This window comes from Atta colombica, unplaced genomic scaffold (genome assembly GCF_001594045.1).
Source record: "Atta colombica isolate Treedump-2 unplaced genomic scaffold, Acol1.0 scaffold261, whole genome shotgun sequence".
In the NCBI taxonomy this organism is placed as follows: Eukaryota; Metazoa; Arthropoda; class Insecta; order Hymenoptera; family Formicidae; genus Atta; species Atta colombica.
The window spans coordinates 191,443-198,717 of NW_017259361.1; positions in this window are offsets into that span (position 1 = coordinate 191,443).

A 7,275-nucleotide genomic window follows, 5' to 3' on the forward strand; every position below is an offset into this window, starting at 1 on the left:
TAAAGAATGGATCATTTTAATTTATCAGTCGATTTTCTCAACATTATAAGTTTAAGACAAAAATGTTTTAAACAAAAGTTTTATGGTTTCAAAGAGGAAAGAAGTTGGTAATTTTAACTGATTTTGGGAAGATCTTTAATGTTTACGTCGGCCTAAAAAGACATGTTTTTACTTGTACTGGCTATTGCGAAGAATATCACTAAGGCCTCGGTGATCGAATGATGAGGAATGCAAGAGATCCGAGTTCGATTCTCGACTGAAGTAATATTTTTTGCAATAAAATTATTTACAGATTTTAACATTCAGCATCATTAAAATCTTTTTAAGATACCTGAGAGCGTTAAACTATTGAATTGTTAATAAATTTAATTTGTGATATTACTATAATAATTCAATCGGGTTTGCGTTTCCAGACTTAAAAGTCTTTTCGGCGCGCAGTTTAAAGGACTACACTTATGTAGTACATAAATATACGAATCATCTCATGTAGTACATAAATATACTAATTATCACTTAAGATAATTAGTTTCACTCCATCTCGACCGTTAAAGATTTCGTTATTTGTTGTGTAATCGTATTTACGGTCTTATTACGAATCTTAAAGAGATTCCTTCAATATTATTGTCTTTTAAAACATTTAATTATAATATAAGAAAATACGGATTAATTTTAATAATTGAGTTATAACTCTTTTTTTTAAGATTACTATGTTTTTAACAAAAAAAAGATAAAGGAACGTCTTACTTTGTATTTAGTATAACCTACAAATTTGATTAAAGGTAGCCTTTAATCAAGCACCCCGAAGAGATATAAATCCGACCGTGCGATTTCCATGCAATATATTTTGGGTAATGCTAACGCTGGCGATACTAAAATTTTGAAGTTTTATAACTCGGGAAGAGTCTGTAATCAGTATTTTGAAAATGTCTTGACGTCAGCTGTAAGATGTTAGCTATGCAAAAAATATGGATTCCCATCTAAAAAATTCAAGTAAATTCATTTAAAAAATTCGAGTGACATGATCTTCACGACGTCATGTAAGGTTAATTACATGTGCCTATATAATGCATTACTTGATCACAACAACTTTTGTCTGAAACATGTTTCAAAATAACCACTTCCCTTGTTTGTAAATGGAGTGTACGGGTGATTTAAAACATTCGGTATATATCTACACATTGTGTACGGTAAAGACCATAACAGCTTTAAGGGTAGATTTCTGAGATCATTTTGAGATGAAAATCCTAATACTAAATAAAACTATCAAGACTATAATAGTTTTTGAATTATAAGCATTTAAAGTTATCGAATCATATCATTTAAAGTTCACGCATTCAATATGCCAACGCAAAATGCCAACCACACCTAAATGTGCGAACTTTAGATGATATGATTCACAAACTTTAAATGCTCATAATTCAAAAACTTATATCGACATTCTAGTATTAGGATTTTCGTCTCAAAGTGATCTCAGAAATCTATATCCTTAAGCATTATTACGGTCTTTACCGGACACAGTATGTATATATATATGTATTATGTACACACACACACACACACACACACACACACACACACACACACACACACACACACACACACACACACACACACACACACACACACAAAATATATCTTTAGATGTATTTTGCAGTCAATGCAGAATTTAAAAAAATTAAAAATATTATAATTCCATAAAATCGCTGTTATGTAGCAAATCGATATTATGTGCGCTAATTTTATTACGTGTAATTAATATAATCATGTTATCAATGCCGACTGTTTGCTGTAAAAGTTGCTAGCCAAAGAACAAATATCGTCATGGAAGGGATTCGTTGTTTTGATTCTGGCTATTATAGAGAAGACATATATCACTGATTCATCCCTATTGCAATAGTTAGGGTAGTAGGATGTTGGGAGGGTTGAATAGACGTGTAGAATTTATTACCTTACTCGATATATATGATTATTTAAATCTTTTTCAGACTTTTTGTCACATTATTCAACATTATCGCTATTAAGCATTTAAAATTATTATTCAAGCAAATTTTCTTCTCTAGTTGATTCTTTTTAATGTGTTTTTATTATTTTACATCATATGTATAGATTTCTATATTATATGTATTGAATAGCTGTCTGCCAAACTTGAAAATATTCATTTTTATTCTCTCAAATAAAAAAATATTTACAATAATTGTTTAATTAAATCAGACATGGAACTGTATATGGTATCACAAGATTTCATGCAAGTGAGATGCTAATACTAATATAAAATTATATTAATATCTAAAATTTTAATATTAGGTAATTCAGTGCAGGATCAAACTTGTCTAAACTAATAGTAGTTTGATTTGTGGTGTCATTTCTATATATTAGATATACATTATTTATGTATTGTGATATTTTTTTATCTATTGATTATACAATACGATATTATATGGATACATTATTACACACATAAAAAAAATTAACGATTTAAACTGAATAATGACAATGTTGCGTATAACTGATTTCACGATTTTTTTCAATTGATTACGAGTTTGGAGGATTCTTATTTTATTGTTATTGTCTGTGAATCTTTATATAATCTATCATTTTCATATTTGTACAAGAAAAAATATGTTTATATTGAGTTTCAAGATAATTTACAAATAATTATTCATAGATATTATTTGTCAGATTTTTAGAAAAATTAGATCTTTTTCTATAAAAAGTAATGATTATTTATTAGAAGTATGATTCAGTGGTACAATTTAATGATTCAGTCTCTAAATCGTACTGAAAACTACTTTTTCAAAATCTGATTTAAATAATTCAATGATCTTTATAAAAATGTTTTGTTTTATTGCCAATGAAAAAATTTGATGTAAATACTGATGTAAATATTGATGTAAATAAATAGGAATATTCTGATCTCTTTAATGCTTTTGTTATAATTTTGTTTAAGTTAAGTGATACGATATAGGCGATTTTTATATTATATTGCAAATTTTAGGCAAACAGTAGAAATGACTCTCTCTCTCTCTTTCTCTCTCTCTCTCTCTCTCTCTCTCTCTCTCTCTCTTATATTTGCGCATTAACACACCCAACACACTTGTTTTATACTTGAACATATACGTATACCTTTTTGTATAAGTTGTATTTTATTAGAAATATAATTTGATAGAAATAATCATTTATTATCTCTAATTTTTCTATATTTAAGAACAAGTTTATAAATATATTATCAGAAAGACTAAAAAATTTTCTTATGGATATTGCTTTCGCTCGATGTATGTGAAATCACCTAAGTTCATGGATTGAAACGAGAAGTTGAACTTTGTTCGTGACAAAAATATTCGAAGCACAAGGGTGTATTTCACGCCTAATTTCTCATGAATTCCATGCTGAATATTCTTCGTTTTCGATCTCATGCGGGCCACGTGTCATTTATCTCACAGGCATTGGGGAATTCTCATCACTTGCAGGTGGTTCTCATTTCAATAAAATGCAAATTTATATAAATACTGACAAAATTTTTTGTTACATTTTTACAAACTTTTTTTCTAAATCTTTTATTACAACTTTAATAGGAGAATAATCACATAATTGAATGATTTCCACACACACGCGTGCGCGCGCGCACTCATTCACTCATCCAGAATGTACGGCTGGAATTTTTGACGCTAGAGGCATTGTCGAATAATAAGGTGCTTTCGGAAAACTAATGTCAAACGCAATCATTTTCTTCTTTCAATATTTTGCACTTTTTACACTCCGCAGCTAGGCTGCAGAATAGCGATCATGTAACTTTTTCTCTAAAGTAAAAACGCGCAAAATGAAAATTTTTATGTGTGTGAATGGATATACACATACAAAAAATTCTCACCTTTCGCATTTCAGGAAAAAAGTTTCATGATCGTTGTCCAGGAGTGCGTTCAGAGAAAAGTATGAAAGTGTAAAATATTAATGCTCATGTTATTCGTTCATTGTTATTCATTCATTATTGTTTTAATAATTTCGTCATTGTTGTTTTAATAATTTAATACTTTATGGTTAATATATAAATTTATAGAACCTCAAAAACTGCAGCAAAGTGAATTAACAATAAATATAATTGGCTAAAAACTTTTTGTATTTGTGTAGAATATTGCATAAAGAAGAAAATACACAATATATTTTTGTAATGTACTTTTGTTTTAGATTAATATAATTAGTCATTAGCATGAATGGCCAAATCCATTTTGAGAAGAAATACTTCGGTTAGTTTGTCGTGTCTACTATATCAATATATTCTTTCTCGTCGGTATCGCTGCTCGCACACACGCGTACATATATACGTAACACACACATGCGCAAACCTGGGCCCAGAAATTCATTAGGGGTATCTGATATTTCTGGTGGGTGCTTCGCGCCGGAATAAATCATACGTACGGGTGGTCGAAAGCATTTTGCCGGTACGCCGAGCTTCTTTCTCGGTGCACACGCGATCTATCCGTTTTATCTCGATCGTAACATGGAAAGGATAGGATAGGGTGGCGGAATACGCATGCGAGGGTGAGTGCGAGGATAGAAAAAAGGGGGAATGAAGAGAGAGAGAGAGAGAGAGAGAGAGAGAGAGAGAGAGAGAGAGAGAGAGAGAAATAAAGACAGAGAGAGATGGAGGGGAGAATACGTGTAGCACGAGAACGAGAAAGAGGGTTAAACGTTCGAACGTGATCCCAGCTTAAACTGATCATGGACATCGAGCAAATCTCGTTACCAAACTCGACCGTCCCTTCATCGTCCTCCTCTACTTCTTACGCGCGGACATGTCGAAGGGTGGTTTATATATACTCGACTTGAGCAAGAGAACCATCTAAGGAGCTTCTCATTCCGCCGTTCCATCGAGTCAATCTTAGTAGCATTCGTGATCAACGAAGCGTGCCGCGACTTCCCATACCTCTATCTATATAGATTTGAAATTAATTTTGATATATATTATACGATTGAAAACTCACTCGCTTTGCTGCGTTTGATCATACTTGCAAAGGCAATGGACAAATCTTTTTCGAATATTGCTATTGAAAATCCGGCTGCCCCATAAGAGGACCAATCTCATTTCAACAAAAGATAATATCAAAACTTCGTGCTCGCGTAGTAGGAGATTGATTTCGGAAAAAAAGAATCTTTTATAAAAGAAAGGAAAGAGAGAAAGAGAAAGAGAGAGAGAGAGAGAGAGAGAGAGAGAGAGAGAGAGAGAGAGAGAGAGAGAGACAAAAAGAGAACATGAAAAGAATAACGATTCTAAATGTTGTACTATTCTTTTCCCAGCAAACGAGAATGAATTGAAATGAATTAAAATAGATTCAGATTTTCAGAAATATTGATTCACGAATATTAAAATGAATGCTTTTCAATCCTGAATGCATTTTTATTCATTTATAGGAATTGCATTCTCTATGCCTTTCAATCTAAAAATAATATTAGCTTTTTCATTATGCACAACACACATATTATGAATACTATTCAATTCAAAATTTTGAATAAGAAATGCAGTTTTTCAATTCAATTGCATCCAATTGAATTTAATTGAATCCAATTGAATCCAAAAAAAGTATTCACTATTTAAAATACGCTACACTATTTAATATTCGGATAGAAAAAAATTTCAATCCATTTTAATACATTCTTGTTTGCTAGGTTGTTCTAAATGTGAATCAACAAAAAAATAATAAAATAACATAATTTCATATGTATGTAGATACATATGAATACATATATACATATATACATAGTGAAAATATTAACTTTAAGTTCAGCAAAGTATTAAGTATAAATGTTATAAATATTATAAACAATATAATTATAAGTAATTTTATGTAGTATTAAATATTTAATATGCGTATATATGTATATATATGTACATACATATATGTATATTTATTTAACTTAATTTAAAATAATCAAGAAACGAGCAAATAAGGTGTTTAAATAATTTAATAATTTAATAAAATAGTAAAATGTTTCGGCTCACAAATCCTTCATTAGTTATATTATAGTTTATAGTTAAAGCATACAAATGATAAAATAACTTACACAAAATTTACATATTAACAAAACTTAAAAAATAAAGGTAATAAGAGGCCAACTAATAATCAGACAAGTTTCCATTGATATAACATTTATAAATATTTAATCAAATCATGTCCAATAAATGTAAGCAGTTAACATCAAAATATAATCTTATAATCAATTCATCGTTTGATAGGGAAAGTTCCGTTAAGTCCAATGTGTAAATTGTCTAAAATTAATTAAATAATAACAATGTAAAAAAATAAATATGTCAAAATTAAAGATTGAAAATGTCTCGGTTATTACTTAATTAATTTTTGAGATTTACAAAAACAGTTATTTGTCTGAAACAAATCTGAAACAAAAACGAGTTATTTAGATATCATACTCATTGTCAGTTTATAATTCATAATTATATTATTCACACTTTAAATAAATATATTTTTAAATCGATAAATACTTATTGTAACCAAAGAATGCAATTTTAAAATTTTTGTTAGCAATTGTTACAGTAATTTCATAATTAGTTGTCATTAGTTAGACAATATTAACATGTATTGAAAAAAAGCATTCATGAAATGCAAGAATATTACAAGCGTTCTGAACGGTTTATCTTTAATTCTCAATTAATAAGCATTTTATTGGAAGTGTTTTTTTCCGTGTATAAAAATTTTATATTATTATACAGAAGAACCAGTCCTGATCTTGTCATGATCTTGAACAATCTCCAACAGGTTTTAGCCTCGTTATTTGTTAAAAAGTTACGCTTCGCGTAGAAAGATAGATAGATGAGAAATAGGTGGACCTCTCTTCGTATGGAAAATTTAAATTTATTTACAAATTTTCAGTATATTAAGATCTCCTTAAACTGCTAATTGAGCATCAAATTATTAAATTGCTTGTCAATTTAATATTACTATAGTAATTTAATTGCATTTCTAAGTCCGGAAAATCAATTCGACGTGCTATTTAAGCTATGAATATGATGTATAAAATGGTATGTAAATTTACATAGAATTATTGAAAGCACTCCAGCTAAAATTTAGCTTCAATCATTATAGGGCGTTACTTTTTTTACTTATGTAATATATACTTATATAATATCAATATGATGTGACTTTACTTCGTTTAATTCTCTAGTTCCATAAAAATACATTAAAACAAAATTGTTAAAAAATAAATAATTTTATCTCAAATTATACGATATGAATATTATAAAAAAATTAAATGTATATATATATA